General features: G+C 69.9%; 2 non-coding genes across 2 annotated transcripts; both read right to left on the bottom strand.

Moving 5' to 3' along the window:
- Window positions 1-591: 591 nt before the first annotated feature.
- LOC139044150 (5S ribosomal RNA) lies at window positions 592-710 on the bottom strand. The gene has a single exon (XR_011501198.1). It is a non-coding gene; the product is annotated as a 5S ribosomal RNA (ribosomal RNA).
- Window positions 711-4,635: 3,925 nt separating this feature from the next.
- Window positions 4,636-4,754, bottom strand: LOC139044149 (5S ribosomal RNA). The gene has a single exon (XR_011501197.1). It is a non-coding gene; the product is annotated as a 5S ribosomal RNA (ribosomal RNA).
- Window positions 4,755-6,004: the final 1,250 nt, after the last annotated feature.

Below are 6,004 nucleotides of genomic sequence, written 5' to 3'. Positions count from 1 at the left end.
ACGGCGCAGGCATCAGAAAATCCAGAAGCCGTCCCGCTTGGGATGGATGGCCAGGCCCGGAAGGCTCCTGTCGAGCCCAGTGGGCCCCGTCCTTCTGTAGGTGCTGTTTGGAGAAGCCTGATCCGGGGTCTTTCCTAGATGGGCTCTGGAAGACGGATGGGCTGCCGGCAGCTTGCCGAAGCTGTCCGGGCCTCCGCAGCCCGGAGCGGGATCCGTTCCATCGCACACCACGACTCGACCAACTGCTTGGGGGCCGCGCCGGCCGAGTGGACCGCTAGGGTCTCTCAGGAGCCTGGCGGGTGGGAAGAGGCCGCCGAGGACAGAGGGAGCCCGCCGGACGAGGGCGGCGTCGGGGGCACGGCCACGCGGGGCCGGCCCCGGTTGGCCCTGGGTTCCCGTGGGGCCGCGAGGTGGAAGGGCTGGGCGGCGGCCGCGGCCGCGGGGCACTCGCGCGGCTGGACAGCGGTGGGGGCGTGGCGGGGCGATGGGGCGACCGGTGAGGAGGGAGGAGGGGCGGGAGGAGCATGGAGGGAGCGGCGCTGGGGGCGGGGGGGGGGGGGGCAAAAGGAGAGGGAGGCGGCGGGAGGCAAAAGCCTACAGCACCCGGTATTCCCAGGCGGTCTCCCATCCAAGTACTAACCAGGCCCGACCCTGCTTAGCTTCCGAGATCAGACGAGATCGGGCGCGTTCAGGGTGGTATGGCCGTAGACGCTGGTGGCTGCCGCCGGCGCCCCTAAGAAGCCTCGCGCGCGCGCGCGCGCGCGCTGTCGCCTGGTCCCTGTGACGCGCCGTCGCCTGGCCCCTGTGACGCGCGCGCCCGAGCCCCTGTGACGCGCACCGGACGCCCGCGTCCCCTGCGCCCCGCGCTCCGCCGCCTGCCGCCTGCCTGCCACTGCCTCCCGCCACCGCCGCCGCCGCCGCCGCCGCGGCCAGCCAAACCCTGCCCTGCCCTGCCCTGCCCTGCCCTGCCCTGCCCTGCCGCCCGCCCAGGGCGCGGGAGGCCTCGGGCACCCCGGGGACTGTGGGCGGGCGGGGCGCAAGTCTAGGCGCTCTCCCAAGCCGGCCCCGGACGCTCCAGGCCTCCTGTCCGCCCGCATCCCGGCGACGGGTCGCAGGACATCCGGCTGCTCTGCTCGGGGCCAGGTGGCCCGGGGCGTCGGGCGCGTCGGCGCGTCGGCGCGTCGGCGCGTCGGGGCCCCGGGCCCGCGAGGCCCCTCCGGCCCGAGGCGCCTCCCAACGAACCCGGGCCCAACAACCCCCGGCGGCCGCCGCTCCGGCCCGGCCCCAACTTGCCCAAATCCAGCTGGAGCCACCGGCGCGACCAGAGGGCATCACCGGAAACCCCTCCGGGGCGGGCGGCGGGGCGCGGGGAGACCAGGGCGGGCCACCCTTCCCCGCCCCGCCCCGCGCCCCGCCCACGGGACCCGGACCGCGCCCTCAACCCCAGGCCCCGCGGCCACCCTGGACAGCTCCTGACTGACCGACCTGAGAGACACAGAGACAGAGACAGAGACAGAGAGATTGAGAGGATCCGAGACACGGACCCAGACAGACACCCACCGGGACAGACACACAGACGCTCACGCTGACGCAGAGAGGCCCTGCCCAAGAGGCAGCTTCCCCACAGGAGGGCGGTGGTGCTTGAGCTGGGCCCGGGCAAGGAGGCGGGGGCCCTGGGGCTGGCGATCACCCCTGGGGCCCTGGGACGTGCAGACAGGGTCTCAGGAGTGCAGCGCTCCTGGGATCCCTGTCCCGCGACCCGGACGCCCAGGAGCCACGGACTGGCAGCCGGGCTCGGGCTCGCTCTCGCTCTCGCTCTCGCTCTCGCTCTCGCTCTCGCTCTGTGTGTGTGCGTTTTTGTGTGCGCCTGCGTGTCTGTGTCTGTTTGTGTGTTTCTTTCCTTCTCTCTTCGCCTCTTCGTTCTGGCTCTTTTCCTCTTTCTGCGGGGCGCCCCCGGACTTCCTGAGTTGACAGAACGACCAGCCAGAAAAGTCAGGACACGGAGAACTTCGCCCGAGAAACCAACGCAATCTACCAGACGTACAGAACCCCCTCCCCGACGACCACAGCGTCCACAGTCTGCTCGAGTGCAGGTAGGGACATTACCCAGGGTCTCCCACAGGTTAGGTCACCCGTTGAGTCTCCTTAGTTTTACCAAGATGGCTAGCGCGCCGAGGATGGACGGATGAGCGCAACGGTGTGATTACGGGGAGGGAAACGCACGTCCGAACACCCGTTGGTGCCTCCCGACGTCACCGGTATCCCCGTCCCGAGACCTCTGGGCTTCAGGGTTCTGGGCCGCAGCCCTCTCCCGTCGTCCACCCGGGATCCAGTGCGCACGATGTCTGCACTGCCCAGCTCAAGAGTTTGGGCCCTGTGGGCGTTCTTGGATCCCGTTGGAAAGGGGACCTCGGGACGCGAGGGAGAGGAAAGGGGCGGGGGTGGGGGGGTGGGGGGGGCGGGCTGGGGGAAAGAGAGCGACGACGCCATCAACGCATGTCTGACCAGGACCTGGGCTGTGCCAGGCTCTCCATTTCTGACGGCACCGCGTCCCGTCGTCGGGGACGCCGCCTCTCGTCGGGACGTGTTGGCCTGCCGTCGGTCCTCCCGTCCCAGGCACGAGGCGGCGAACTCCCCCAAAGGCAGAGATTTTGGCACCTGCGTCCTCGGCTGCTGGGTCCGGCCCCAAGCAGGCACGCGGCCCGCAGGTGCCGGGCGAATGTCGGCGGAAAGCACTATGCTCACAGGGAAGGACGGCAGACGATGAGCGCGCACCAACCAGTGCCGCGCTCCGTGCTGAGCGGTGTGCTCCGTGCTCCCGCTTCCGTGCTCGCAACAACGCCACCGACGAGGCACTAACGGGACCCCCTTTCCAACCAGATGAGGCAACTGCCGCTCAGGGAGGGCGAGTCCCTCGCAGGAACGGCGGCCCTTGCTGCCGAGCCTTCGTTTGAGACCAAGCCTCCGGGCCCGCACTCTGGGAAACTTACGGAGACACAGCCCCAGTTCTCCCAGCAGAACACGCTCACCGGAGGTCAGATTGGGGGAGCCGTCGGAACCAGAACCACCCAGGGCGCTACCCTGCAGGGAGCGACGCGCGGCCCGCCCCGCCCCGCCGCCGCCCCGCCACCCCGCCATCCCGGGCAAGCAGGAAGCAGGCCACAGGTGCCCTGGGTCTGCTCTGGCAGGGAAAGTGGGGCCCACGGGAAAAGGGAAACACGAGGATATTCGCTCCCAGGATGATTGCTGAACGGTGAGAGGATGGAGGTTGAGGTCCTCTCTTCCTGCTGTGCCCGCATGTCCCAGCTTCTCCACAGCGAGCAACTATTGCTTTCTGTCCGCGGTGGGGAAGAGACGGCTTACCTTGATGAATTCCCCCCTTGAAAATGTAAAAGTCCGTGCGATCTGAGGCAAGTCTCCCCTCTCCTCCTCCCTGTCATCCCGGCTCTCCTCCCCTGGAGCAAACTCCCCTCCCGCTTTCCCGGATCCCCTTTCCGCGATAGTCTGCGCGGACACAGGCAGGGGAAGAGCAGACTTTCAAAGCTGCCCGAGCCGCACGAAATGAAAGCTGAAGCCAAGGAGCCAGGAAGGGCTGGCCGCTGAGGACGGAAATGTCCTCTCGGGGGACTCGTCCACTCCCTCTGGCAGACAGAGGCCAGGAGGGGGGCAGGACAGAGTGAGGCACCTGAGTGAGGGGACACCAAAACCCTGGGCGAGCGCAGCCAGATTCCTAATCCTTCCATCCAGTCTGTTCAGAATCAAAACGGATGCGAGGGATCCACGAGGAGCCAGACACCGACCTTTCAAACGAAGGCAGGACCCCCCGCCCCCACCCCCCAAAAGACAAAAGCGAAGACGGAGACGGAGTTGGATCCCAGCCGGGGAGCGGGGGGAGGCGCTTGAAACTTAGACACTTGGGGAAGGGGACGTCTTTAAGGCAAGACAACACAAAAGGACCCGTACCAACTCCGGTGCGGAAACGAGGGTTTCTCGCGAACGACGGTATCAAGGACAGCCAGGTGCCGACTTGGAGAAGCTGACACACGGCGCAGGCATCAGAAAATCCAGAAGCCGTCCCGCTTGGGATGGATGGCCAGGCCCGGAAGGCTCCTGTCGAGCCCAGTGGGCCCCGTCCTTCTGTAGGTGCTGTTTGGAGAAGCCTGACCCGGGGTCTTTCCTAGATGGGCTCTGGAAGACGGATGGGCTGCCGGCAGCTTGCCGAAGCTGTCCGGGCCTCCGCAGCCCGGAGCGGGATCCGTTCCATCGCACACCACGACTCGACCAACTGCTTGGGGGCCGCGCCGGCCGAGTGGACCGCTAGGGTCTCTCAGGAGCCTGGCGGGTGGGAAGAGGCCGCCGAGGACAGAGGGAGCCCGCCGGACGAGGGCGGCGTCGGGGGCACGGCCACGCGGGGCCGGCCCCGGTTGGCCCTGGGTTCCCGTGGGGCCGCGAGGTGGAAGGGCTGGGCGGCGGCCGCGGCCGCGGGGCACTCGCGCGGCTGGACAGCGGTGGGGGCGTGGCGGGGCGATGGGGCGACCGGTGAGGAGGGAGGAGGGGCGGGAGGAGCATGGAGGGAGCGGCGCTGGGGGCGGGGGGGGGGGGGGGCAAAAGGAGAGGGAGGCGGCGGGAGGCAAAAGCCTACAGCACCCGGTATTCCCAGGCGGTCTCCCATCCAAGTACTAACCAGGCCCGACCCTGCTTAGCTTCCGAGATCAGACGAGATCGGGCGCGTTCAGGGTGGTATGGCCGTAGACGCTGGTGGCTGCCGCCGGCGCCCCTAAGAAGCCTCGCGCGCGCGCGCGCGCGCGCGCTGTCGCCTGGTCCCTGTGACGCGCCGTCGCCTGGCCCCTGTGACGCGCGCGCCCGAGCCCCTGTGACGCGCACCGGACGCCCGCGTCCCCTGCGCCCCGCGCTCCGCCGCCTGCCGCCTGCCTGCCACTGCCTCCCGCCACCGCCGCCGCCGCCGCCGCCGCGGCCAGCCAAACCCTGCCCTGCCCTGCCCTGCCCTGCCCTGCCCTGCCCTGCCGCCCGCCCAGGGCGCGGGAGGCCTCGGGCACCCCGGGGACTGTGGGCGGGCGGGGCGCAAGTCTAGGCGCTCTCCCAAGCCGGCCCCGGACGCTCCAGGCCTCCTGTCCGCCCGCATCCCGGCGACGGGTCGCAGGACATCCGGCTGCTCTGCTCGGGGCCAGGTGGCCCGGGGCGTCGGGCGCGTCGGCGCGTCGGCGCGTCGGCGCGTCGGGGCCCCGGGCCCGCGAGGCCCCTCCGGCCCGAGGCGCCTCCCAACGAACCCGGGCCCAACAACCCCCGGCGGCCGCCGCTCCGGCCCGGCCCCAACTTGCCCAAATCCAGCTGGAGCCACCGGCGCGACCAGAGGGCATCACCGGAAACCCCTCCGGGGCGGGCGGCGGGGCGCGGGGAGACCAGGGCGGGCCACCCTTCCCCGCCCCGCCCCGCGCCCCGCCCACGGGACCCGGACCGCGCCCTCAACCCCAGGCCCCGCGGCCACCCTGGACAGCTCCTGACTGACCGACCTGAGAGACACAGAGACAGAGACAGAGACAGAGAGATTGAGAGGATCCGAGACACGGACCCAGACAGACACCCACCGGGACAGACACACAGACGCTCACGCTGACGCAGAGAGGCCCTGCCCAAGAGGCAGCTTCCCCACAGGAGGGCGGTGGTGCTTGAGCTGGGCCCGGGCAAGGAGGCGGGGGCCCTGGGGCTGGCGATCACCCCTGGGGCCCTGGGACGTGCAGACAGGGTCTCAGGAGTGCAGCGCTCCTGGGATCCCTGTCCCGCGACCCGGACGCCCAGGAGCCACGGACTGGCAGCCGGGCTCGGGCTCGCTCTCGCTCTCGCTCTCGCTCTCGCTCTCGCTCTCGCTCTGTGTGTGTGCGTTTTTGTGTGCGCCTGCGTGTCTGTGTCTGTTTGTGTGTTTCTTTCCTTCTCTCTTCGCCTCTTCGTTCTGGCTCTTTTCCTCTTTCTGCGGGGCGCCCCCGGA

The sequence above is a fragment of the Equus asinus genome, unplaced genomic scaffold (assembly GCF_041296235.1).
Source record: "Equus asinus isolate D_3611 breed Donkey unplaced genomic scaffold, EquAss-T2T_v2 contig_625, whole genome shotgun sequence".
Taxonomy (NCBI): domain Eukaryota; kingdom Metazoa; phylum Chordata; class Mammalia; order Perissodactyla; family Equidae; genus Equus; species Equus asinus.
This window is presented reverse-complemented; position numbering and strand designations above follow the sequence as displayed.